We start from the raw sequence: 26,434 nt of genomic DNA, 5'->3' as shown, positions 1-26,434 counted from the left end.
GTTACCAACATATTTCAAAATATTTTCTTTTGTGTTCAGCCTAATAAAGAAAGTCTGTAACAACTTAAGGGTAAATTTAAAGTAAATGATACCCCCCCCCCCCCCCCCCCCAAAAAAAAAAAAACCCCAACAACAATAATTCTTTATTGCCTAATATACTGAGTGAATACTTGGTACACATAATAAAATGTACTTGATGAATGTGTTTCATTTTCAGACTAAGGTTTAAGACTAAGGTCTCATCAAAGACCAAAACAAGTACATCAGAATTCTAGTCGGGTTCAAATAAGTTCAGACAGTGCCAGAAAACTTTAGAAGACTGAACAGAAGCTATTGAATTCTCCTCCATAGACTCCATCTGTTTAATATAAGCTACTCAAGGCTGTCTGAAATGCAATATGCATGCTCCATTCTATTGAAAGCAATATACCTTTGAACATCTAAATGAATAATACACTGCATATGAGACCAGGCTGAGAATATTAAATGTTTCTATGGCATTGAACAGAGTAAAATGATGGGAAATGTATGTGACCAGTCACAACAAAGCTATAGATGTTTCCTCACATCTGATTGGCTGTGCCTCCCAGGCTCTCGCTCGATCTCCCTTCCCCCACTCAGCCCCAAAATGAGCAGAAGTGCTCGCACCAGCTCTCCCAGATTTCTGCCCTCTTTTCTGCAGTCTAAAGTCCAAAGCTACAACAGATTTACATGTAGGGAAGGGCTATTGTGTATAATACACAGCACTGGTCTAATCTGAGCTGAAAAGGCTTAAGCCAAGTGTTACATTGTCGTGTTCATGGCTTTGGCCAAATAATGTACTCTTTCTTCTATAGACAGGCTTAACTAAATAAAGTTGATTAATGAGAGAAAGACTGTTAAATATCTGCGCAGATAGCACTCAGACCACATTGGTAGGCCAACTTATTTTTACTTTGAGGAAGTTAAATTAGGTCCTTACTAGGGTCAGAAATTCATATGGGCAAAAAAAGGACAAAAAAGCTCCAGTAATGAACTCCTCCATTTTTTATTTTAATAATAATAATAATAATAATAATAATAATATATATATATATATATATATATATATATATATATATATATATATATATATATATATATATATATATATTTTTTTTTTTTTTTTTTAAAGGTATTTACAATTATTAAAGAGTTATTAATTTATACTCTCAAAAAATTTTTGAATCATATGACATTTTATAACCTAAATGAGCATTTATCATTTATAATATCACGCTGATTTTTCTTTATTTTAGAGGTGTATTCAAAAATCATAAGTTCATAACAAAAACTTTAACAAACTAAAGTTAATACAATATTTATAAAGTTAATAAATGGAAAACGGAACTATAACCTTAGATTACCCTGGAAAAAATAAAGCAAAACAAAACAACTTTTATGAGAAAATCTGTCTGAATGCAGTCAGTAGGAGAGACATGTGGTACAGGCTCACAGACATTAATTTGTGTGTGTGTGTGTGTGTGAGTGTGTGTGTGTGTTACTTGACTACACTCCCATGAGAGTGTGAGTGTGCACACTTCCCCTAGAAGTTAAGGGTTAGGGTGTGCCACTGCCACAGTACATGTACAACCAGTCCTCTCAGTACTCCTCTCCTCTCACGAGAGGTTAGACAATTAGGCAAACACACACTTAACTTGTCACTGAGTTCATACAAGACACATATGATCTAACATAATGTCTGAGTCCAATTCAAATGCACGAATTAGTGCATACCATGCATGTGGCCTCAAACACAGCCTCCAGCACAACCTATTTTAACTGCAAAACCCTTTTCAAGGTTTCATACAAACCACTGATTCAGCATCTGCCCAAACGTAGCACTAGATGCTCCTGTTGTCACTTAAAGGAGATCTTTATGAAGGCTTTATGAGGGCTTTATGCGCTCTGATCTGAGAATGTTTCTGTTACGACAACACAACCAGACAGAACAGAAATGTTCACCATTTCATAGACTCAAATATGCATTTCTGGACTTGGTGTCAAGACAGAGAGGATTTAGTGATGATACAAAGAAGGGAAAACAAGGACCCAGAGGAAAATTGTATGCTCAGAGGTTGCTATTCTATAGTTATAATGGAGTTCTCAGATATTATTATCATTATCATGTCTCAGAAGTTTCTCCTAAAATATCTTGGGTTCAAAAGGTGCTAAATGAAAGAAAAAACTGGCTTTGGCATAATAAAATGCAGGTTGACCAATAACTTAATTGCAAAATAATATTGATTTTTACAAAAGTGCAACAAAAAAGTTGTTGGACCATGATTAAGAAAGATAAAAAAAATGAAATAAAAAAAATAACTTGTAAGAGTATGGAGCAATTGCATTGCTCTTCTTGCTGCTAAAACAATTAATATATTAAAAATATCTTATTTGTGATTTTTCCATCTTATGGGGACGCACATTTACCTAACAAGGTCTACTTTGTGGTGTGGCACCATTTCACAAGCTACAGATGGCACGGATCCTGCTAGTGTTGTGCAAAGCATAAGTGTTGTCAATGACTCTCTGCACTCACAAAACTATTCCTGAGAAGACCCCAGGCAAGAGGCTTGCACTAGGTGAACGGGTTGAGCTCAAGTCACCTTGATGTCTAGTTCAGAGACAGAAATTAGAGTTTAATGTGCAGTTGCTGATACTAGATTGAAAGATAGCATGCTGCTATCAATACTGAGAAGTTGCAAAGCTACTAATTTAACCGCTTTTTTTTAGCAGAGTGATAGCTTTTAAAATGAATAGTAATTATTCAAATTAATTGACAAACAGTGGTGTGTATATACATATATTATTATTTTTTATCGCTATTTATGTACAATACCACTCAGGCACAGTCTTACAGACGATAAACTGTCTCCATCAAAAGAAGCACTGGGGGGTCCGATTCATTTGAGTAAAGTGAGATTCTTCACATAATTGAACAAATTCACAAATATTATACACACATATTAGTGTGTGTTATAGGCTAATATTTATTAAAATGCTGCTGTTCACAACTGGGTTTTAAAAATTTAAGCCAGATAAATACAGTTTGAGTAAATAAAAACTGTGACTATTAAAAAACTATGTTCTAAATAGTACAAATATGTGTAGTATGAATTAAATCCTGACTCACTGCCATTCATAACTCCTATCCTGTGGCCTCATGGGATAGTAAAGTATCCAACAGAATCACAGCACAAGTGGTATGCTAGGCTAATTAGAGTTGCCTATGTTTGTGGATGAAGAGTAAAGCCTTACAGTTAAGTATAAACTTTTACTTACTGTATATTTTAAATGAACTAAAATGAACACTTGCGGCAATTAAACACTAAACAACTTTTATTCTTTTTCACAAAAACCATGATTACAAGGTCTGGTTATCGATTAATGAAACTAATTTCCACATGGTTCCATGCACAATACTATGCTATGACCTCAAAAAGCTCAATGTATTGTAAACTAATATATTTTGTTACAGTTTTGCAGTAGTGATGTGAAGCGCTCAGGTACGAGACCTGTGAAACATGGTAAAAGAGCTCAAAGACTTGGACAAGCAAAGAAAAAAACAGCATGGTTGCTTCAGCAGCTATGTTTTTATCTCATGTCTGCTTTTGTGTATGCTATCGGTTAGGTTTAGGGTAGGGTTTAGCCAGTGTGGGTGGAACTTTACAACAAGCAAACATAAAATGTTACCAGATTCATGTTTTGGAAAACTGAACACACACTTTGAAAGTGTCGCAAAAAGTGCAATAAACATGGAAATATAATTTTGCAGAAATGTCACCACAAACATGTATTTCCAGTGAGCCTAGTTTGCTTGATATAAAGCTGAAATACACGACATGGCTTTTCTCAACTGATTAAAAAAAAAAACAATAGGCATCATACATTTGCCGACTTTTTAAATGGTTACAGAAAAATACTAAACGATTAACTTTAAAGTCTGTGCCCATTATACACTATGCAATATCCTGCAAAATGTGTCAACTCTGTTCCTGTGTTCCTGTGGCTCAGTGGTAGAGCATTGTGTTAGCAGCACAAAAGGTTGTGGGTTCAATTCCCAGGGAACACATATACTGATTAAAAAAAATGAACAAATGTATTGCCTGAATGCACTGTAAGTCGCTTTGGATAAAAACGTCTGCTAAATGTAAACTCTGACTGATGCAAACTGCCTCTGCAGACTAGTGATGACTCCTCCAGACTGTAAGTCAAGGCAAAAATCTGTACAAAAGTCATGTAGTGTATTCCAGCCTTTTGCTAATGGTAGTTTGCTGCCATGTGAGTGAAGCCATCCCTCCCAGATCAATAGAGAGCTTTTGGGTATATTGACTGCTGAGAAAGCCATGCTGTTGGGCCTGTAAGGGGAAGCGGGACCAATGACGTCAGCACCCATTACCCGTGGCACCACCCCTATAATTATACAAGCCTGAGCTCCCTAGAGATGTGAGAGAACGAGAGAAGTCTAAACATCCCAATCTACTGTCTGCCTCTTAGACACACACACACACACACACAAGCTGGATACTCATATCCCTAAACCCAGGCACACTCTCCTTTCATTTCCTCCCAGAAAACATCTCTCCCTCTAACCAAATATGAAAGGGGAAAAATCTTATTAGCAATGCCCTTGAATCCAGCTACAAATGTCTTTCCATTCTCAGTGTGAGTGAGGAACTAAGCGCTTCTGATATGATGCCAGCACTTTTCATCCGGCTCTAGTGGGGGTCTACCTAAAGAGGACACACATGACCGCCATTCATCTGCCTCAGAGTGGGGGAAGGTATTGTATATGATGCCGAGGAGGATTGTATGTGTGTGTCTGTGTCAATTGGGTAGGGATTAGCCTACCGCTATCTCGCCAAGCTCTGGTGCCATCTGCCAGTGACTTAGCAAAAATGCAAATCAGACACCCACAATGCACAGCAGCCACGCTCCATCAGAATAGCCTATAAAAATAGGTCAGTGGAGCTATGATCCTTGTGTCTGCGGCAATGTGTTCTGGGGCTTTATGGCACGACCGTTTAGAAAGGAAGGACTGATGAACAGTCAGTGTGGAAGAGAAAGAGTCTGGAGGGACCCTCCTGAGCAGGTGCAATGTCACCAGGGATGGAGAAAGAGGGTAAAATAAAAAGAGAGCAAGGAGATTTCAGACAGGGATGAAAGTAAGAAGCAAAAGGAGTCGGGGGAAATTTGAAATGAGAATTGGCAGCAAAACAAAGGCTTTGCCTGACTGTGTCATCTACCAGGTGCACAAGCGTGGCACAACACAATTACCTGATGCCTGCCCATCAGTCTGTTAGAACAACCATCCCAAACCCAAATCAAATCACTAACCATTTCAACCCTGCAATGGAGTGTTCAACCATAGCCCATTCTTTTTTATCAACTGCTAAAAAAAGAACATAGACCCCTAGACGGTAATGTGCGTATTAATGAAAGCGAGTTGGCTGATGCAACATTGTGGCAAGCATTTTAAAACCCCGGCAGCTGAGCTCTATTCCTTGCAGGATGACTTGTATGAATAATGTATCCATTAGAGTAAAGCCTTGCTCTTTTTCTCTCCTGCTCTCTGTTTCTCTCTAGCAGATCAGACTAGCACAGCTAGAGAAAGAGGAAGACATACACAAGGCCTTTATTCATATACAATAAAGCGGAAAGGATGAGTGTAACCTTTGCTTTTTAATTCCTTTAAATCAGAGCAAGATGGAGACTTGCCTTTCCAATATGTTGTTCTTGACAACTTGTAAGTATTGGCACACTACCACATAAAAGGCTTGCTGAAGCCTGGCATTAATATTTGTTTAACATGGCAGATGTGAACGGTTGATTTATATAAAAGAAAATCACAGTGGCACATGGTCAATTTCTTCAAAGCAGGACACAAATAAAAGATATTCAGAGATTATACTCAAATATACAGTAAGTCTTAAAGTATTAGATCATCTGAAAAGTGAAAGTGAAAATTGAGCCCACAAAAAAGGTTCCATTTTCTAGTTTTAATAGTACAGTGACACACAGAAGTCACTTTTAAACCAATCAGCTTTCTATGTGCCAATGCACTGAATTTGTGAAACCGCTGCAAACTCCGCAAGGGAAAATCTTTCAACCTCACACAAAATTCCTGATCACATGGCTTCCTATTAAAATAATTTGGCCTATAAAAAGAATTATGGTAAATGTGGCCGCACCTTTAGAGAACAGAGAAAGCACGCTTAGTGATTGGATGTCAGGAGGGGAGTAATATAATCCTGATAAGGTCACAGAGGCTAATATTAGTAGTGGGAAGAGAAGTTTGAAGTGGGGGAGTAACTGATAAAGAAAGAGAGAAAGGGAGATGCCAAGAAAGATAGGCCTAACCTGATTTTACCAAGTGAGACATGTTCCTGGGACAACATCGTTGTTGACCCTGGAACAACATTGTGATTAACCAATCAGATTTGAAGAACCAGTTTATAGATTTTGTGAAGTTTATGCTTAAAATCAGTGTTTGGTGCTTGTACATCAGTGTCATTCATCTATCATTTCCTCTGATTTTAGGGATTACTCATGGTTAAGGTTAGGTTTAGGTGTAGGGATATGGTTAAGAATATATTTTTGGAGTAAAATGTTGTTCCAGGGTCAACAAAATATGTTGACCTAGGAACACATCGGACTTGGCAAAATCAGGACGTGCGAAAGATAGGCCCAGTTGTGCAGAGCACCCACTGTAATCACTGCTGGATTACGAGCGACTCTCTCTCTACACTGCCTGCCAAACATTTTGTCCCAGATTATGGCCCAGATGCAACAGTACTAAGCTGCACATGTTGGTCAATGGCTGCTCTCGATCAACAGAATTACAGCACACTGAGCAGTAGGGCCAACTTTCCTCCCACTTCTGCGCTCAAAAAACAAATGCAAGATGGGTCTGATTTTGCACAAGGTATCTCTGAGCTCTTCCTGTGCTATGCAGTCAAAAACAGAGCAAATACACACTTACTCAAGGGTGGTTAATGTATGACATATATTTATAAACATCAAAATTGTCGGTTAAAACTTTTATGAATGTATATAAACCCATTCTTGCCTCAGAATAAAAAAATAAAAAAATATTAAAATAAAAATATGACTTTATATTTCACATCTGCTACTAATTTCCATGATTGTTAATTAATTTCTCTAAATTTCAACTTTATACTTCATAATTACTTTATTTCTCACAGTTGCAACCTTTTCTCTACAAAATGATTTTATAAATGCAGAGAAGAAATTCCAAGTATTGCTACACGTCACTTTCACTTATTTGAAATACATTTACTTTGTGCTACAAAGACATCTACCAGTACATATTTATGTGTTTAATTAAAATAACCTGCAATTGTACTTTTGGTATGCTAAACTTGTATACTTAAAGTCTGCTAGTTTGGAACGTCTAATTTTGTGCTCTGTGCAATTTGTGCGAATGTAGTACTGAGGTGCATCTAAAGATATACTCACGTATATTTGATTGTGCTAAAGTGGAACTATTGCAAGTATACTTCAGGTACACTTTAAATATCCTGCATTTAAAGACTGAGATCATACAATCCTTGTTAATAGTGATATTACACTTACACGTTTTAGGCATAATATTAAGAAACCTGCATTTTGCAATAAAGAAATACTCAAGATAAAGTTTAATTATAATTTTATATCAGTAAGTTAAAGTGATATGTCAATAAATATGTAAATGTGAAGCATACTCAGTATAAAATACATTTATTTTAAACAAATAGGCTTTTTTCACTAGGGTAGTATTTCAAATAAAACTTAATCATTTAATAATTAGTTAATATATTATTATAATTATGAATTTTAGTTATAAAAGCATAATACCATAAGTTTTAAATGGAATATACCATGCTACATCACAGTACGTCAACTACCCACATACAGAGACATACTTAAACATGTTTCAATTACTTTATCAATCTGAGACTATCACAGGTGAAGGTTGAGAGAACCTGAACACATACTGTACATACGATTTTCTACACAGAAAACCGAAGTTCAAAACACTGTGTCAAAGCCAGTATGAGGCATCTGCCTCTGTCACAACTGAACTTGCACAGTGCTCTGTTATCCTCTAATCCTCAGCATCCAGCACAGATGGTATAATTGGTTTTTGTAACAAAATGTATGTCTGCAGACACAGGCTAGACAGTTCTACTGTGCTTTGTGCAGTACATATATCTTCCTGTGGGGAGGGCCTTAAATCTAAATCAATGTGCCATACACCATAACAAAAACCCTAAATAAAGGCGTACTTTCCCAACCCCCTTTCAGAGAGAAGACTTCAGAACCTCACAGACCTTCAGGGAAGACTCGATGCACCCACCCACACACCAGCAGAGGCTGGGAGTGCAGTATCATCTGCCCTGGGCAATCAGCCACCAATCTTGTCACCTAATTAGAGAAAAACAAAATTGAGTGATTGAGTGTCCAATAACTGATGCAACCTCATTTTTTATTCTGATATTAAGCAGAGCTGTTAACCCTTAGTCTCCTAAAAAATGTGAACAGGGGCCTGCTGTCTTTGATTGCAAATAAATGCACAGACACTATTTAACTGAACAGAGATGACATCACTGAATTCAATGATGAACTGCCTTTAACTATCATTTTGCATTATTGACACACTGTTTTCCTAATAAATGTTGTTCAGTTGCTTTGACGCAATGTATTTTGTTTAAAGCCCTATATAAATAAAGGTGACTTGACTTGACTTTGAGTGGGGATGTGTGTAGGAATGCAAATAAATGCACATTGAAAGTATTGTGTTTATATCACTATGAACATTTCTATGGGTGATGCACAGCATAAAACTGGATATGATTATTGGACTTTTATTTACTTTTGTTTTCAGATAGACAGAAGCCCCTTACACACTGCAATTCGAACTGCGAAAACACACGGGTAATATGTCGCAGCAATTGTTCCCTGGTCGCTAGTTTTTGCACTTTCACACTGCCAGTGATTACCCGGAATATGTGCGTGCGTTCACACACAAGCCGTAAAGGTCCCGTAAAGACACGTGAAATTAGGATGTGACGTGTAATGTACGAGTCAAAAATGCTAGGCACGCTAAAATTCACTTAAGCTGGTGAACGATCTCAGATTCAGCGCGGAAAGTGAGGAACTAACTGATCTCTGCTTCATTACAGTTTGCACATATTTTTTTTGTTGCAAACATTAATCTGTCTTCAAAACACCCGGTAAAAGAGTCGCGTGATAACGTGCGTCATCACTACGACACACCCTTTACGACATTAGTTCTGGCTTTTGTTCACACAGAGCTCGTTCCGGCACTGAACCTGGCAATGTTACTATGTCCCCGACCCAGGACCAATCCCAGAATCAAAGAAACTGTTTGGTTTCACACAGAAGGCGACCCGGCAATGTTCCGTCAATTTTCCGGGTACAACGTACAGTGTGAAAGGGGCTATATACACATATACAGTACACATATAAACACACACACGCACACATGCAAATTTTAAAGAAATGAACTAAGCACCTTAGGCAAAAAGAAATTTATGTACTGAAACCAATAATTTTTGAAAGTGTTTAGTGTCTTTTATCTCTTTCTTCATTTACAACAGAAATATTACTATGTATCTGGGCAGTGACTGTGAGGGTGGAGTCAGTAGTGATGTTGTGAATAATCTCAAGAGATCATAGATATCAACGATTGGACTACAAGTCGGTTTGAGTGCATGACTGTACTAAAATACCGCACACTTCTGAATGCTGCCTAACAGACCTGTTTGACAACTGAATGTGGCTTGTGGAAAATGTAAAACTTATCATAGCAAAATATCTTTAGATGGACAAAGTCTTCCTTTATTGGTGGTTAGCTCAATATCAGGAAAACAGCACTGTGGCTTTATGACTCCAGGCTCTTATTCAACAACAGCAGAAAATATTGTGGCAATATTATTTTACCTGAAGTGCAAATAGTTTCATTTATCTATAAGACACAACAGGAGAGGATGGCTGTCAGGCTATCTATCCACATGTCATGAATTTGTCAGCACAACACCACCAAAGACTTTTAGAATTGAATGAGATTATATATCCATTTCAATGTCAACGTTTTGTGAAAATGACTTTTGCCAGTCGTCCAAACTTGCGGTGTCCCATGCTGATGGTTTAAACTCATGCAGGACTTAAAGGACTAATATTCTTACTATTCTGTTATAGAGACAGCAAAGGCATTAATAATGCTTCTGTTCATAATTCAAAAGTATTGAGCCTAAAGAAATTATATTAATTATTACAGTGAAAGCTCAAGTAAAGTTTTATTTGAAGTAATAATAGTTCTTTTTATTTTATTTTTTCAGTGAAACATAAACAGTGTTATCAAATGTCAGTTCTGCTTTTTTCTGTTCATTAATCTACAAGTAGATTGCTGTCAGTTGAGTTCAGTTGCAATTTTGCTTGTGTCATTATAAATAGTATAACATGTATATAATATCCTGTTACCACTAGACTATCAGGAGTCACAGTTCTAGGCGCATGACGACCTTGGTTGTTCTGTAGCTTGGTTTCCTCATAAGAGAGATTCTTACAAGAGATGGGGGAGGGAGAGGACTGTTAATATATTTGGTTAAATATAGAGCTTTTAATAGCAGTGTAGGCGCCTTCATTGGGTCAACCAGAGTCAAGAATAGATTTGATGGTCAAATGAGCCGAATTTGGATGATATTAGCTGTCTCTGTGGATTGGTTTTAAAAAGTACATGGTATGTGTGACCTGCACATTACCCAAATTATAGCTAGAAAAGCAAAGTTTGTCAAAGCCCTTGGTTAAAGTATAAATATATGTTATTTATATACAAGCATTTGAAAAGTACTTTTTGAAAGTTATGAATTTGAATATTAGATTTTAAAAGTTAAGTATTTGAAAGCTAGTTTTTTAAAGTTAAACTTAAAAAATAGTTTAAAAAGTTAAGCACCTGAAAGTTAAGCATTTGAAAAGTACTTTTTGAAAGTGAAGCACCTGAAAGTTATTTTTGAAAGTTAAGCATTTTAAAGTTACTTTTTGAAAGTTGAGCACTTGAAAGTTTTTTTTTTGAATGTGAAGCATTAGAAAATTTGTGGCTGCTCAGTATATTTTGAATATGCTGTAACTCTGTAGCTTTTATATATTAATATTTACAGAAGACAGACATGTTGCACTCCAAACTAAATATCTGGGTTGATCTACTTTATAAACTGCCTCTATAATGCATTAAAATTATATATGTATTCTACATTCAGCAGTTAACGATACAGATCCTCATTGTAAATCCGACCTACATTTGCAGATAACTCAAAAAGAGCCACAGCTAGAACAGTCTCTGTGCAATGTTTAAAAGTAGAAATGCAGCATGTAAATGACTACTGAGAGTAAACACATTCCCTGCATGGCCCATTACAAAGGCTTCGGCCAGCCCCAACTCTCCAACAGATAAACATCAAGGTGCAATGTACTAGAGTCAAGGAAATAGTGTCCATTTCCTGGAGTTTTCACTAGGCATCTTACAGACCGAGCACTATCATCATTCTGTCCAAACTCCCCCTCCCCTCTTGTATCTTTAAATGGTAATCTGTGTGTAAATCAATTGATAAACATTTGGCCTGAAACATGGCCAAGAACAAATTGTTTGGTTTATTTCAGAGGTACGCTGAAGTAAGTAAGGCTGAACTCCTTAACCTCCTTAAATCTGCTTTACTCCACATTCCTCTGGTGTACATTCATTCACATTAAAGATCCAGTGTGTCAGAACTTTGGTGCATCAAACTGCAGGTCCTGGTTGCAACAAACTCTTTAAAAGGATAGTTCACCCCTAAATGAAAGGCCTGTTAAAAAAGCTTTGGAATTCCATTTAGAAGAGTAAATGATGGCAAAATGTACATTTTTGTGTGGACTATCTCTTTAAGTAAACAATTATTAGCTATTAGGGAAAGTTAAGAGGTTTGTTGCAACAAGTTGTAGAACAAACACTTCACGTACATAACCATAACGTTATGAAATAGTCATGCAAACTTTTTTTTATAGCAGTGACCCAAAAATGGGTCTGTACATCTGTTAAAAATGATAAATGTTAATGGGCTAAATGTATAATAAACCATTTACAGTAGAAAAATAAATAAGCTAATCAATTTTAAAAGGGAGAAGGCACAAATTCATCCATTGGTAGAAGCCAAATAAGGCCCTCACTTTTATGAACAAAACTACAAGATGTACAAGAAAATACAATCCAAACTACATTGAATGAGTTGTACATGTAAAGTCGCTACTTGATGTTTAAAATAAAATGTCTTATGATTATTTATTTTGCTGATACAGTACTTTTGTCACTTGTGTAATTATGTTACTTTTTATTATTTTAGTCCTTTTTTATTTATTATTTTTAACACTTATTTCTTAACACATTATTATTTCTAAATAATGTCTTTAAATATAAAGATTTTTAATTGTACATTACTTATTGTGTTTTTTTTACTAATCACACTACAGTCAACACATTCAACTGGCAGCCCTAAATCCTACACATTTTTTAATGACATTAAAGATCCAGTAGGTAACTTTTGTAAAAATATATTTTTTACATATTTGTTAAACCTGTCATTATGTCCTAACAGTAGAATATGAGACAGATAATCTGTGAAAAAATCAAGCTCCTCTGGCTCCTCCAGTGCTCCTATTGCCATTTGCAGAAAGTCATCCGCTCCCGGTAATAAACAACCAATCAGAGCTGCGGTCCGTAACTTTGTTTGTGTTCAAAATGTAGAAAAATTTATATAATAAGCGAGTACACCATGAATCAGTTTTCCAAACTGTGTTTTTAGCTTTTCCTGAATCACTAGGGTACATCTATAATAAGTGTTTATATTCAGACTATTTTAGATTGCTTCGGGGGTACCGCGGCGGAGTAACCCAGTACCTTTGTGATTCTTCATAGACATAAACAGAGAGAAGTAGTTCCGGCTACAATGTTCTTCCGCAAGATGCAAGCAGTTCTGTTTATTAACCGCTAGAGCGTCAAAAGTTCCCTACCGCAGCTTTAATGATACATCTAGACGACACCAGATGTAATGACTGAGGTGGTGTGTGCATTATCCACTTTGACTTTTAATTCTGAATTTAAGATCTGTATTATTAAGCATGAGTGATAAAAAAGCAATGTACATGTTCTTTGCTCCAACAATGTAGTGTCTGTTAAAAAAAAAAGCAGTCTGCATTTACAGTAGATTGAAAGTCATGACTCATGAAGAGTCTTTCCAACCATTAGAGTCCAGAGAAGTCAATGACTTTGACATGTGGTGGTGAGTGCAAATGTGTGTTGTTAGTTTATGCTCAGCAAATAGTGATGTGGCAAATGACTGTAAGACCGACTCCTGCTCCATGCTTTCTGTATGTTTGACCGGTAACTGGCATGTGCATAGCTGTGTGTGTATACTGTATGTGAGTAAGTGTGTTCCTGCCTTTGCAGTCTAAATGCAAAGGCACTTTCTGGCACTCAGCAAGCTCAGTGCTCCCACACAGATGTTCTATGTCCTCTGACCTCAAACTGAGGCCCAGTGCTGTGTGTCACAGAGGAGCAGAGAGTGTGGGGGCTTCGAAAGAGAACGTCTGTGTGTGTGTGAAAGAGAATGCAACTGTGCGAGAAAGGGCACAGTCCCACACAGTGTGTGAATGCATAAAGTACTACTGTAAGATCGTTTGTGTGTGTGTGTGTGTGTGTGTGAGCCAAGTGAGTGGGGGAGAATATGGATTTCTATGTGTGTGAATCAATCAAGACTCTTTTGAAAAAGTTAAACTAGTTTTTTCTTAATCTGTATTTTGTCTGTTTTTCAGTAAAAAATATATTTTTTATTTACTTGAAGCAAAACTAGACAAGATAGTAAAACAGGGAATGTGTCTTAAATGTAGTTTATTCTTGTTTTAAGGAGACATGTAACAAAATGTAGTGAGGCTTGTGCATAAAACGAACTAAATATTTGTCAAAGGTACAAGAAAAATAAAACCGGTCTTAATATTTGAAAACAAGTTTTAATATCACTGATTAATATCTCGTTTCAATGGAGCGGTTTGAAGACACCATCAGCTTGGCTTAATTAAAAATGAATTGCTTCTGCTGCATAATGGGGAGGCTTCTATTACTAGCAGTTGCCTGAATAAGCCAAACATCTCTATTTCACTCTAGTTATATATCATTACACAGATTACAGTGGACTCTTACAAAGATAATTCAAAATGTAGCAGATCATAAAATAAGTAAAATAAATTAAATATAAATCAAATATAAAAATACTATATGTGTCATAATTCATGAATTATAAAGGACTGACCCAGGATGAAATGGAATGGGAGATGATAAAAAAATAACTAAATAAAGTTTTTATTATAGTAGTGCTTTCAGTTCCCCACTTTAAAATTCTGTGAACCTCTCTATCAAGCTTTCTGATGTCAAAGTTCAAAGTCAAGTAATTATAAAGTTTAAATATAGCTGCAAGCAGTGATGCAAGGCACAAACCTTGGTGCCACCACCACCCACCATGGCATTAAGAAAACAGTACATGGTGGGCACATGCATTTAACCCTCTGACAGTCTGGTTGTCGAGTCACAACTGTGTAAGGGTTACTCTAGAATATCAAGAGTGTGAAACATATACACTCACAGAAAAGAAAGGATATATAAAACTTTGAAGGATCTATGAAATGTCATTTGTTTGTCTTGTGAGTCTTATTTACTGTTGTCTGTCCAGTAGAGCTCCAAGTCATGTTGAAGAGCAAGGCTAAATCAAAGCATATTGAAGGTGATGTGTTCCTCCCTGCCCATGATGTATAACGAGCGGGGATATACACAGCCTATGCGTGGTCTGCCTGGGAACGGAGCCTGGGAGTGCTGTCCGTGTGAGAGAATGTCAGTGCGGCTGCTTTGTTCCCGGAGGGCCCTCTTCGAGGAGGGGGCCTTCGCCAGCGTTTCCCGCAATGCTGGTCCCGCTTCTGCCAAGGCAGAACGGTGGCTGCACCCGTAGGGTTCGCAAGTGGATTTGGCAGAGGGAATGGAGACGGGCGAGTCCCTATCTCCTTCCACTTCCACCAGATCCGGTGTCCAATCTCTGGAGTCGGTAGCACGCTCTACGGTTCTTTCCACCCAGGGAGAGGGATCGACACTCCGCCTCTCTTCCTCCGAGGAGGTAGATGTGGAGTCTGTTGACAGAAATTCGCCACCCCACACGCCACAGTATGAGGAGCTCTTGGAGGTGGTGACTCGCGCAGAGGCCAGGTTGAGTATTGATTGGGCCGCCGAGAAAACAACCGAACCGCAGCGAAGCAAGCTTGAAGAACGCTTCCTGCGCGCGAGTCAACCACCTCCTAGACGGGGCCTTCCATTCTTTCCCGACCTGCATGAAGAGATCGCCAAGTCGTGGAAACGCCCGTTCTCAGCCCGCCTCTACATCCCCTCGTCTGATTATTATGGCAACATAGTGGGGATGGGAGAGCAAGGCTATAGAGCGATGCCCCGGGTGGAACAGACGCTTGTGAGCTATCAGTCCCCCAGTGCTGCATCATCTCCAAAGGCCCCGGGATTGCCGTCCAAGCCGCTCAGAACAACGTCAGCTTTGGTTGGGCAAAGGGTATGCGGCTGACCTGCTGAAAGAGCTAGACGAGGGAGAGGAGATCAAGTCCCAGGATATATCAGAACTTAGAAGGAACGCTGATCTCTCCCTCCGCACCACCAAGGAGACCGCCCGAGCGATTCGGCGGTCCATGGCAGCGATGGTGTCTGCGGAGAGGCACTTATGGTTGGCTCTGTACGAGATGAAAGAGCGGGACAGGGTCTGCCTCATGGACGGCCCAATTCAGCCTTCTGGCCTGTTCGGTGATGCAGTCAGTTCTGTCGTCGACAGGTTTCAGGAGGCCCGCAAACAAGCGGCGGCGTTCCATAAGCAAGGCTATAGAGTGATGCCCCGGGTGGAACAGACGCTTGTGAGCTATCAGTCCCCCAGTGCTGCATCATCTCTGAAGGCCCCGGCATTGCCGTCCAAGCCGCTCAGAACAACGTCAGCTTTGGTTGGGCAAAGGGTATCCGGCTGCAGGTCAGGCTGGTGCATGTCTGCACACCATGGCGGTGTTACAGGCATACCAAGCCGACCTGCTGAAAGAGCTAGACGAGGGAGAGGAGATCAAGTCCCAGGATATATCAGAACTTAGAAGGAACGCTGATCTCTCCCTCCACACCACCAAGGAGACCGCCCGAGCGATTCGGCGGTCCATGGCAGTGATGGTGTCTGCGGAGAGGCACTTATGGTTGGCTCTGTACGAGATGAAAGAGCGGGACAGGGTCTGCCTCATGGACGGCCCAATTCAGCCTTCTGGCCTGTTCGGTGATGCAGTCAGTTCTGTCGTCGACAGGTTTCAGGAGGCCCGCAAACAAGCGGCGGCGTTCCATAAGTTCCTCCCTCATCGCTCTTCCGGGGCATCTGGGCGGGAGATGCCCCAGCCGCACCCTAGCTCCTCGTACCGCGAGACCCAAAAACGTTCTCGGCCGAGGTCTTCTAAGCCCAAGCAAGATCTGAGGGCAGTTATTGAAGCTAAGAAGTCCTCGGCCAAGAAGCCCTGACGCCAGAAGCTCAGGGTTTCAGAGGGCAGCCTCTGAAGTGAAAACCCTATTAGAGAAGGAGGCCATCAAGGTGGTCCTTCCTCAAGACAGGGAGTCCAGGTTCTACAGCCGGTATTTCATAGTTCCAAAGAAGGATGGGGGGCTGCGTCCGATTATAGACTTGAGGGTCTTAAATCGTTCAGTTGTGAGATTGAAGTTCAAAATGCCCACGATCAAGCATGTTGGAGGTCAGATCAGGTCCGAGGACTGGTTTGTCACAATAGATCTTAAAGATGCATACCTCCACATATCCATCCTTCCACAACACAGGAAGTTTCTGAGGTTCGCTTTCGGTGGCGAAGCCTACAAATATTGAGTACTTCCCTTCAGCATTGCACTCTCAGTCAGAGCAGGTTGCGGCTCGGCATCAATATGTCATTCTCGCACATATGGGGGAGCTGGGTTTGAGACTGAAAGCCAAGAAGAGTGTACTTTCTCCGGTTCAGAGAACCACCTATCTAGGCGTAGTATGGGATTCGACCACGGTGCAGGCACGATTGTCCCCTGCTCATATCGAGTCGATCCTCATCTCAGTCGAGAGAGTCATAGAAATCCAGTCACTCACTGTCAAACAATTTTCAGAGATTGTTGGGTTTGATGGCAGCTGCGTCCAATGTGAACCTCTTGGCCTGCTGTACACGAGAACCCTACAGTGGTGGCTCAAGACCAAGGGATTTTCCACGAGGGGCAATCCATTTCAAACTATCAAGGTCACACAGCGCCGACTCCGTGCCTTAGACATGTGGAAGAAACCTTGGTTCTTAAATCAGGGCCCGGTGCTGGGAGTTCCTTGTCACCGTGTAATACTAGCGACGGATGCATCCCTCACTGGCTGGGGTGCAGTGGAATGGTTGCCATCTGACATGGCATATCAATTGTCTAGATATGGTAACAGTTTATCGTGCACTCAAGCACTTCCTCCCAGACCTAAGGTGTCACCATATGTTGGTGCGCACCGACAACACATCGGTGGTCTCTTACATCAGCCATCAGGGAGGTCTGCGTTCGTGCCCCTTGTACATGCTGGAGCTCCAGATCCTTGTGTGGTCCCAGATAAAACTCCTCTTGTTAAGAGCAGTATATATTCTTGGGAAACTAAACATGGGAGCAGAAATACTGTTGAGGCAGAGGCCTGGGGAACGGAGGCTTCACCCCGAGGTTGTGAAGCAGATATGGAGAGTTTTTGACCTTTTTGCGATTGAAGAGACATCACAATGTCCCCTTTGGTTCTCTCTAGTTCCTCTGGGACTGGACGCTATGGTACAGACCTGGCCGAGGCTTCGTCTGTACACCTTTCCCCCTATTGCTCTACTCCCGGGAGTTCTGGCGAGAGTACGCTGGGACGGGGTCCGTCTGTTATTAGTAGCCCCGTTTTGGCCGGGCAGAGTATGGTTCACAGACCCGGTCTTGCTCCTCGATGGCTCTCCATGGGAGATACCGATCAGGACAGGCCTACTCTCACAGGCGCAGGGCACGATAATTCACCCTCGCCCGGAGTTGTGGAAGCTGTGGGTGTGGCCCCTGAGGGCTCACGCTAAGCACATTCCCCAAAGCATAGGTCTTCAACCCTACTCCTGGGAACCCACTGTCCTGCAAAGTTTACTGTACTTCCAACCTGCTTCAGCACACCTGGCCTGTGACTTTACAAGTGATACTGAAGACCTTGATTATCTTCTTCAGGTTTGTTTGATTAGGGTTGGAGCTGATCTCTGCAGGACAGTGGGTCCCCAGGAGCTGGGTTGAAGACCTATGCCCCAAAGCATTGTTTGACGCAGTGTCTCATTCCCTCAAAGGAACTAGGGTTACATACGTAACCTAGAGATGATTCTATGCATTTATTTGTCATTCTAATGAATGGAAACAGACAGGAGAAAGAGCAGGTTTAAAATATTTCTTATCCTATGATTCTGTCTAGTGGACAACCTTATTATCACAGACTTCATCTGTCTTCTGAAATGTCTGATAGTTTTTAATAGACTGTCATGCCCCAGAGCATCAGAAATTCATGAAAGGATTTTTCCTCAGAATTACTTGTTCTTGGTATGTAAAATATTTTGAGAAGTTAAGACAATGCACTTAAAAGATATAAGAAAATTACTGTTTTCTTTTTAATTGTTATTTTAATAAATTACCATGACAACACTGTTCAAAACATCCAAAAAAACATTTGCAGTTTAACATCTTCAATATCTTGGCATCATGCTGACAAAGTTTGTTTTGAATTGCTAAATCCCAGAGGAGGAGTATGCAATAATGCATCAACCATATTTTTCTAAAATTCCACATGAAATAAAAATAGCCAACTTCCTTATAGCTGATGAATGTAAATTAAAAAGATGCTGGGTTTTATGAGAACAACATACGTACCAAGTTTGGTGACTTTAGGAAAAACTAACCCCTTCACACTTTTGTCAAAAGCGCTATAGCTACACGCCTATTTATGAGCTTTTGCCAATGCCTATCGGCCGATAACACTAATGTTTGTGTCAAAAAGTGTAGAAGGTTTTGTGTGATGTTAGTTTTAGGGGTAGGGTTAGTGTAAGGGGATAGAAAATACAGTCTGTACAGTATAAAAAAACAATATGCCCCCCCCCCCCATAAATCACATACACAAATGAATCAAAAAAAAAAAAAAAAAATTCATACCGACTTAAAAAGTTTAGGTGAAATACCCCTTTAACAAATCAAGCTAGCTGTTTCATATTCACTGCGAAATGACATGACCAGCTTTATTTGTTAATCGTAGCAGGTTAGCATGAATAGTGTTAAGTAACAGTATCCAGCCTTCTCTGTAACAATGGTTCCTCAGTGATATCATCTATGGGCACACCAAACCCCATGATCTAATGCTTTTTGGGCCAAGCTCATTGCCAGAGACATGACCCGTGACTGAGACCAGGCTTTATACATTAGCCTTGCACATAGTGTAGTCATTTCTCTAATGACAGTGTTTTAAAACACATATTTTATATGATTGGAGGAAATCATGCTTTATTGGGCTCTATAAACATGGACTGTGTTTGAGCAGCTGGAGTAATTTGGTCCAATGACTCGAAGTAGGGATGAAGATGCTGAAAGCCATCACTGATCAACACTTGAGGAATGAGGGCTAGGTCTGAATAAGACCACAGAGACTGGCTAAAACTTAATATTAAAGCCTCTGGCAGATTCACATGGTAACACATTGACTTTATGGATCACCTGTGGGGAGGGGCTTTATACTCCAGTAAGATCTATTCTGTTTAGTAAAGTTTTATGGACCAACAGAGAACGATCAGCCATTTAAATCATGACCACTGGCATAAATGGCAAACATGTTTGAATAAATGTGGAAAGGTCAGGCAAATCACATTCACATGTTATGCTCATGCCTGTATAATATTAGACTAATAAATAAATTGAGTATTCCTGAAAATATTGATGCTGATAAAATGCTTCAAGGAATAATAAATTAAGATTATCTTATTATCTTATGAGTCTGAGATAAAGTTAGATAAATATATGATAAATATATTTTTCAAGTGAAAAGCAAGTACAAAAAGCTGACCATATTTTAGATTCCTTAACCCTACGCCATACCTAAATTTATCAACTACAATACTAACTACTAATAAGCAACAAATTAGGAGTTTGTTCAGGGAAAATTCTTAGTTAATAGTGAATATGCATTCCATATTCTAAAGTGTTACCAAATTTATATATACATAGTGCAAGTACACTATCATTTAAATGTTTGGGGATGGTGCGATTTTTGGTGGCATAAAAAATTGGTGGCGTACGTATTTTTAAAAATAGAATTACAGTTAAACAATAATATTATATTCTAATTTAATATATATTTTTATTAATTGTATTCCTGTGATACAAAGCAGTTAGTTTTGTGTCATATAATCCTTCAGATATCATTCTAATATGCTGGTTTGCTTTTCCAAAAACTTTTATTATTATTATCAGTGTTTATAAAAGTTGTGCTGCTTAATATTTTTGTAGAAAACAAAAATAGGAAGTTCAAAAGAACAGGTTTTATTTCAGACATATTTTTTTGTTAACAAAAGCCTTCCACTTTATATCAATTTAGGATATTCTTGTTCAATAAAAATATTATTTTCTTTAAAAATTTTACTTGTTTTTTTAGATTACTTAATTAGATGTTTGATCCCATTCAAATGGCTTAACAGCCTATATATTTTTATTATTTCTTAAAATGAATTAAATACTTAATATGAAATCATGCACAATAAGAACATTCTGTTTGAGAATGCAGGAAAAGATTTCAGATATTAGCTCCAAAGCTGGCATAGTTCAAGTGAGGGAAAATGATTATTATTATTTTTTTCAGTGTATTTACTTGCTTATATTTAGAGTTTACAAGCCTCTTTTAGCTAAACCTAAAAGAGAGCTCCACATAACATTCTCATTTCACTTTAAATCAGCCAAATTTATCAAGGATTAACATCACAATTATGGAGTGTCGTTTCTGTAAAAAGTGCTTAGTATCCGAAGTGATAAGAGCTGAAATTATTGTTCTTACCAGTCAAGGTTGACTTTGGCTGACCAGTATGAATATGAGTACTGGCCTGAAACACAGAGGCATGGTCATTTTCCATTTACAGAGAAGTCAGACTATCTACGCGTTTGGCAGAGTGCCAGGCAGAGAGGAGGGGGAAAAGAAGAAGCATGAGAGAGAGAGAGAACTGCCTTTATAAAAACGTGTTTATTTGTAAGTGTGCATGTGCCAGAATGTGACTGTGCATGAGAGAAAGGTCATGGAGCGTGGGTAGAGGGCTGGCATTGTGCCCGTTGGTTGAGTCACTTATTTCTTGGTGGGGGAAGATCTTGTCACAAAGTTCAGAAGGTAAAAGGGGATTTTTTTTTGTCTGTTAAACGTAATGCATGTAATCATTAAATGTAATCTGTTAAGAAAATGCATTACATATTTATTAAAAGTGGAGTTTGTTATTTATTCTCATTCAAACTTTTTACCCCTACAGAATTTAATGGTACTTTTGATAAATATGTTCATGAAAATAAGACACGGAGTGTGTCAAGAACATCAGCCAAATACTAACTTGGTAATCCCTTCGCTCGTGGAATGAATTTATCATGTCTGATTGAATAAACCACATCTTTTTTTTTAAAGATTCTTCAACACACCTACACAATTTACTCATGATTATATTATGTAATTCTAAACCTGATTGACATTTTTTGACTTAGACTGAACACAAATGAAGACATGTTGTAGGATAAAAGCTCTTCTCCTTCATTTTTATTGAATATGCTTCAAATTTTGCTACAAAAAGATCAAAAGCACTATCAAAGTATAATAAAAGTAGACCATGCATTTAGGCCTGGTCGTCCTTGAAAAGTCCAATCTTTTCACTGAATACAGTTCACATATCAAGCTTGAATGATTCTTTCACAAATTTGACTGATCTGGTTCTCGAGTGCAACTTAATGACTCGCAGCAGTTTACTAGAGGGAAGGATTATCATTGAGTATAGTAAGTTCTCAACAACAACAACAAAACTTTCATAGGATTTCAGAACACTTAATAGAATATAAGAATATAGCACACAAGTCATATGGACCACTTTTACTACACCTTTCTGGGGTTTTACATCCTTTTTGAAGCTTGAAAGACTCAGTTCCCATGGGGACTATCCGCAGCAAAATGAAAAAAGAAATCGGCACAATTCTCTTTTTGTGTTCCACAGGCGAAAGGAAGTCAGACCGGTTAGGATGGTGAGTAAAAATAAAAAAATTTTCATTACTGAGTGAACTATTCCTTCAATTTCCTCCTTTAATTACATACATAATGATTTATCAGACAATTAATCACATCCAGAGAACATTAACATCTGTAACGCCCACATCCAGACACATTAGTGTTAACTACAGCGATCCCAGTATGGTCCAGTACATGAAATGTAACTATAACATAAACTCCTTTTTTATAAAAGAATCTTTTCTGAATAGTTCTTATTCTTTGACATTTTAGAATGAAAGTTTCAGACTTCATATGCAATCAAATTCATATTAATTATGAACCAATTCTGTTTTTGGGAAACCATCACCCAGCACCGATCTAGCTCATTCCACATTAACTGAACGGCACAAATGGGTTCTCGCCAGACGTTCAGGAATACAGTAATAGCTTATCATTAGCGGCCTGCCAAAAAGTTTTCAAAGAGTGCTTGGGGTGCTCTGTGAGATCAGGCTCAGACCTACTTTACTGGAACTACAAGCAAAACACATTACAGAAATGAAAATGAAGATTAAAGCATGGCTGCGTGAAGGCTGAGGAGGCTGGAAGGAGCGTGACGGCCTAAAAGAACAGTGCAGCAGAATGCAAAATTGAACAGTTCGCCTAATTATGATGTTGCCCTCGGAAACACTGGAGTGGATGAAAGGTGACAGGTGCAGAGGCTGTTTTCACAAGACTATTTCCTTTGAGCTCCTGCAGATACATGGTCATGAACTGACAGGCTTGGCGAGATAAAACTCACAGACACAATCACATCTAAATTCTTCCAAAGCAAAAGACACACACACCTAGAATACACTATGAGCTATGTTTCCAAATCTAGTGAGCTGCCTCACAGTCTGCTGCTGTTGGCTACCTTCTAAAGGGGTCTGCATATTGGATGAGAAGGACAGTGCCACATCACACTGCAGCTATACCAACTCACAGATATCGCACACCACCACCAAACAGGCAAAAGTTCACTTTAAGAATGAACTAAGTGGCACTGAAGACTTTGATGTTCAGTGTTTGAAAAAACAGAGCAAACCGAAAGAGAAAGGGCAAGACAATTCTTTGGTAAAAAATGCACAATACACAATAGCCAGTTTTACTGGCTACGGGTGAAGTCATTGTACACATTAACAGAGTTTTGCGAAAATAGTTCAGTAGTTATTATCAGTACTTTCCAGTGCTAAATAAATACAACCAGCAATTCCCTGGACTCCATCTAAAAAATCATCACATTGTGCTCTGAGATTATCTCTTCTGTGAAGGATAAATGTGATGCTGCTCTAGCCAGAACAAGGTACATTATAAAGCATAATTTAGCCGTCTAATGTTTGGAACGGCCTCTGGAACAGAATAATCGACACTTTTGAGTAAGTAAGGTTGATTTAACCTGACTAACAAGTAATCAGAGTGTAAGTAAATTCACACAAAAATGTGTCTGAAAAAAGCCTACAAATACCTTAAGATAAACACATGTGCAAGTGGTTTTCAATTATTCAGCAGTCTGTCATCTTTTATTTCTTACATAACATGCATGTTCAAACATGAACACAAAATTATGCACATATTATACACACAATACACATATGAGAATTTAGCATAATTTTAAGACAACCCTTTTATGGCACCTCAAGGCAGACGAACTCAATTAGACAGTAATGTCATTCAAAGAAAGGACAGAAAAGGACAGACAACGGCAGGAACAGTGTGGAATGCAAGGGTAGCAGAAATGTCTTTAGGGCTGTCAACCAAAAAATAAAAAAATAAATAAACCAAAAATGTGCAAACAGTGTCACCATCTAAACTAATTCATTGCTGTCAGTGTCTTAAACCAATTATGTTTAAGTCAATTGGCATCAGTTTGGAAATTGGATTAAAAAAAACAACATTGGATTTAAAAAACGAATCAGAACAGATCCTGGTACATGAAACACAGTGAAAGAAACAGAAATTGTAGAGAAACAGAATGAAACATGTCAGAGCGGGAGTTGGAGATGAGAGGAGGAAAATATGAAGGCACTGACCTAAATTGCGCTTTTTATCATCTATGGCGATGAAGCGAATACAGGGATTACTGGAGACGTACTTGGCTGCCCAAGGGATGTCGATTCGTGTGTCGGCTTTGTAGAAGAGTCCAAGTGCGTAGCGGCAAGAGTAGCTGACAGCCTCCAGCATCCTCCTCTGATTCTCTCCTATCACTGCACAGAGACACACAAATACAGAAGCACAGGATGAAGCCTGTGGGCCTTGGTTAGTTCATCTCTCTATTCACTTCAGACAGCCACCAGCACTGCTGCCTGCGAAGAACAGGCCTCTAGCATTCACATCACACAGATCAACTGAGCGAAACACTGTGCAGTCAACTCACAGAGCTTCTACAGCACCAGGTCTGATAACACACCTGGGTTAGTGTGACAAGAGCAAGGACAAAGACATTAGGATGATGCATACAGCCTATAATACACAATCAACATGTCCCTTCTGCAGATGAGATGAGCAATGCGGAGGTTAAAATGGACGGTGAGTGGCACTTTAATGAGAACGTGGTGGATGGACTTGCTTCAGAATGTGGAACTCTTTTTTTAGAAAAATGCTGTCCTTGTTTCCTGTCTGAAACATCTGTTATTTATCGGAAACAAGCAGTCACACTCAGGCCTGCTATAGTTATTAAGGGCACACAGGTACTAAATGTAGTGAAGGTCAAAGGTCAGCCCTTGTGGAATCAAATGCATATTTCTACTCAAAGACACCCGTTTCCAGTAAGGAAGAAAGTGTTTTCACGGACAATTGACAGAGTCCTGATCAACATTTGTCTATCTGAGCAGTACCCCACCCCCCACCACCCCCAAAGCAACAAACAGATGTTTGCTGAAAAGTGATGAACAGAATGCAAACTCATCATTTTCCCTTCACACATGTGTGATTCAGTTCCGAATGGCAGTTTCAGTACAAGCTCTGTCCCCTCCATGGCCCCAGCAAATCTGTATACTGCATAAATCTGTATAGACCCTATTAAATCAGTTGGTGAAGGCAGTTTCCCTTCCTATTTTAATGTAATTCCTATTGAAATGGGAAGCTTAGGTGGGACATACTGAATGAAAAACAAAAAATGCCTTTGCAGAGATGGAAATCACATAGTAAACAACTGAATCTGGTTTCGTTTCTTCTTATAGATTCCAATTCCCTAATTGTTCCATTAACAATTCTTTTAGTGTTTAAAAAAAATTTGGAGCAAAAACAAAAGCTAGTTTGATTAAGTTAGTTCGATTAGGAAGCAACCAACTGACGATGATGGAATACGACAATAGAGGTGAAACAGTCACGTGACTGTCCCTGGACATGTCCCTTTTAACACTGTCTGTTTCATTGAAGAACATCTGGGGGAGATTAGGAGCATGTAAATGTGCCTTTTTGTACAGAGACAATCTGCTGCGGCATCTGAGCATGAAAACCCCAGAGACAATGCAAACCCTGTCAGCTGAATCCATAAAGAGGCTTTCTTTTTCTCCTCATGGTAATGGAATCTGGTTACAGAACACACCATTGTTAATTGGCATAAATGATTTTGACATGGGAAGGGTTATCTAATACAGATATGAGAATGCTTTTTACCACATTAACCCATTTAATTTCACTAGAGCTGTACAATGAGTGCAGGTGCACATTAATGAATCATCCTTTTTTAAAAGCTAGGACTTCTATTTCAAGTAAAAGGAGACCACTTAGTTGGTGGTCTCAATGACTTCAGCCTTCAGCTTAGGCACAACTATTGAGATGTTTTTAGAGCCATGCTTTCAAAAATAGAAAAGTACAGGCTGTGCATTTTCTGGCTGCTACGGTATGTAAAGCTCTGAGTCATGGTGTAAAGTGCATACTGCCCTACATTACCCCCACCCTCTTCCTGCCTGCTCAGGTTGGCAGTGCAATTACCTCTGACAGGTTTGTACTGTGGGTCTCCTTTCCGCTCAATCACATGCTCAGAG

At 39.0% G+C, this 26,434-nt stretch overlaps 1 long non-coding RNA gene across 1 annotated transcript in view; it reads right to left on the bottom strand.

Moving 5' to 3' along the window:
• The window catches only part of LOC128025129 (uncharacterized), a 30,155-nt gene extending 8,687 nt beyond the window's left edge, over positions 1-21,468 (bottom strand). Inside the window, exon 1 of the long non-coding RNA XR_008186097.1 lies at positions 21,228-21,468. This is a non-coding gene — a long non-coding RNA (uncharacterized LOC128025129). The remainder of the gene's footprint in view (positions 1-21,227) is intronic.
• Positions 21,469-26,434: the final 4,966 nt, after the last annotated feature.

Source organism: Carassius gibelio, chromosome A12 (assembly GCF_023724105.1).
Source record: "Carassius gibelio isolate Cgi1373 ecotype wild population from Czech Republic chromosome A12, carGib1.2-hapl.c, whole genome shotgun sequence".
NCBI classification, from domain to species: Eukaryota; Metazoa; Chordata; class Actinopteri; order Cypriniformes; family Cyprinidae; genus Carassius; species Carassius gibelio.
This window is presented reverse-complemented; position numbering and strand designations above follow the sequence as displayed.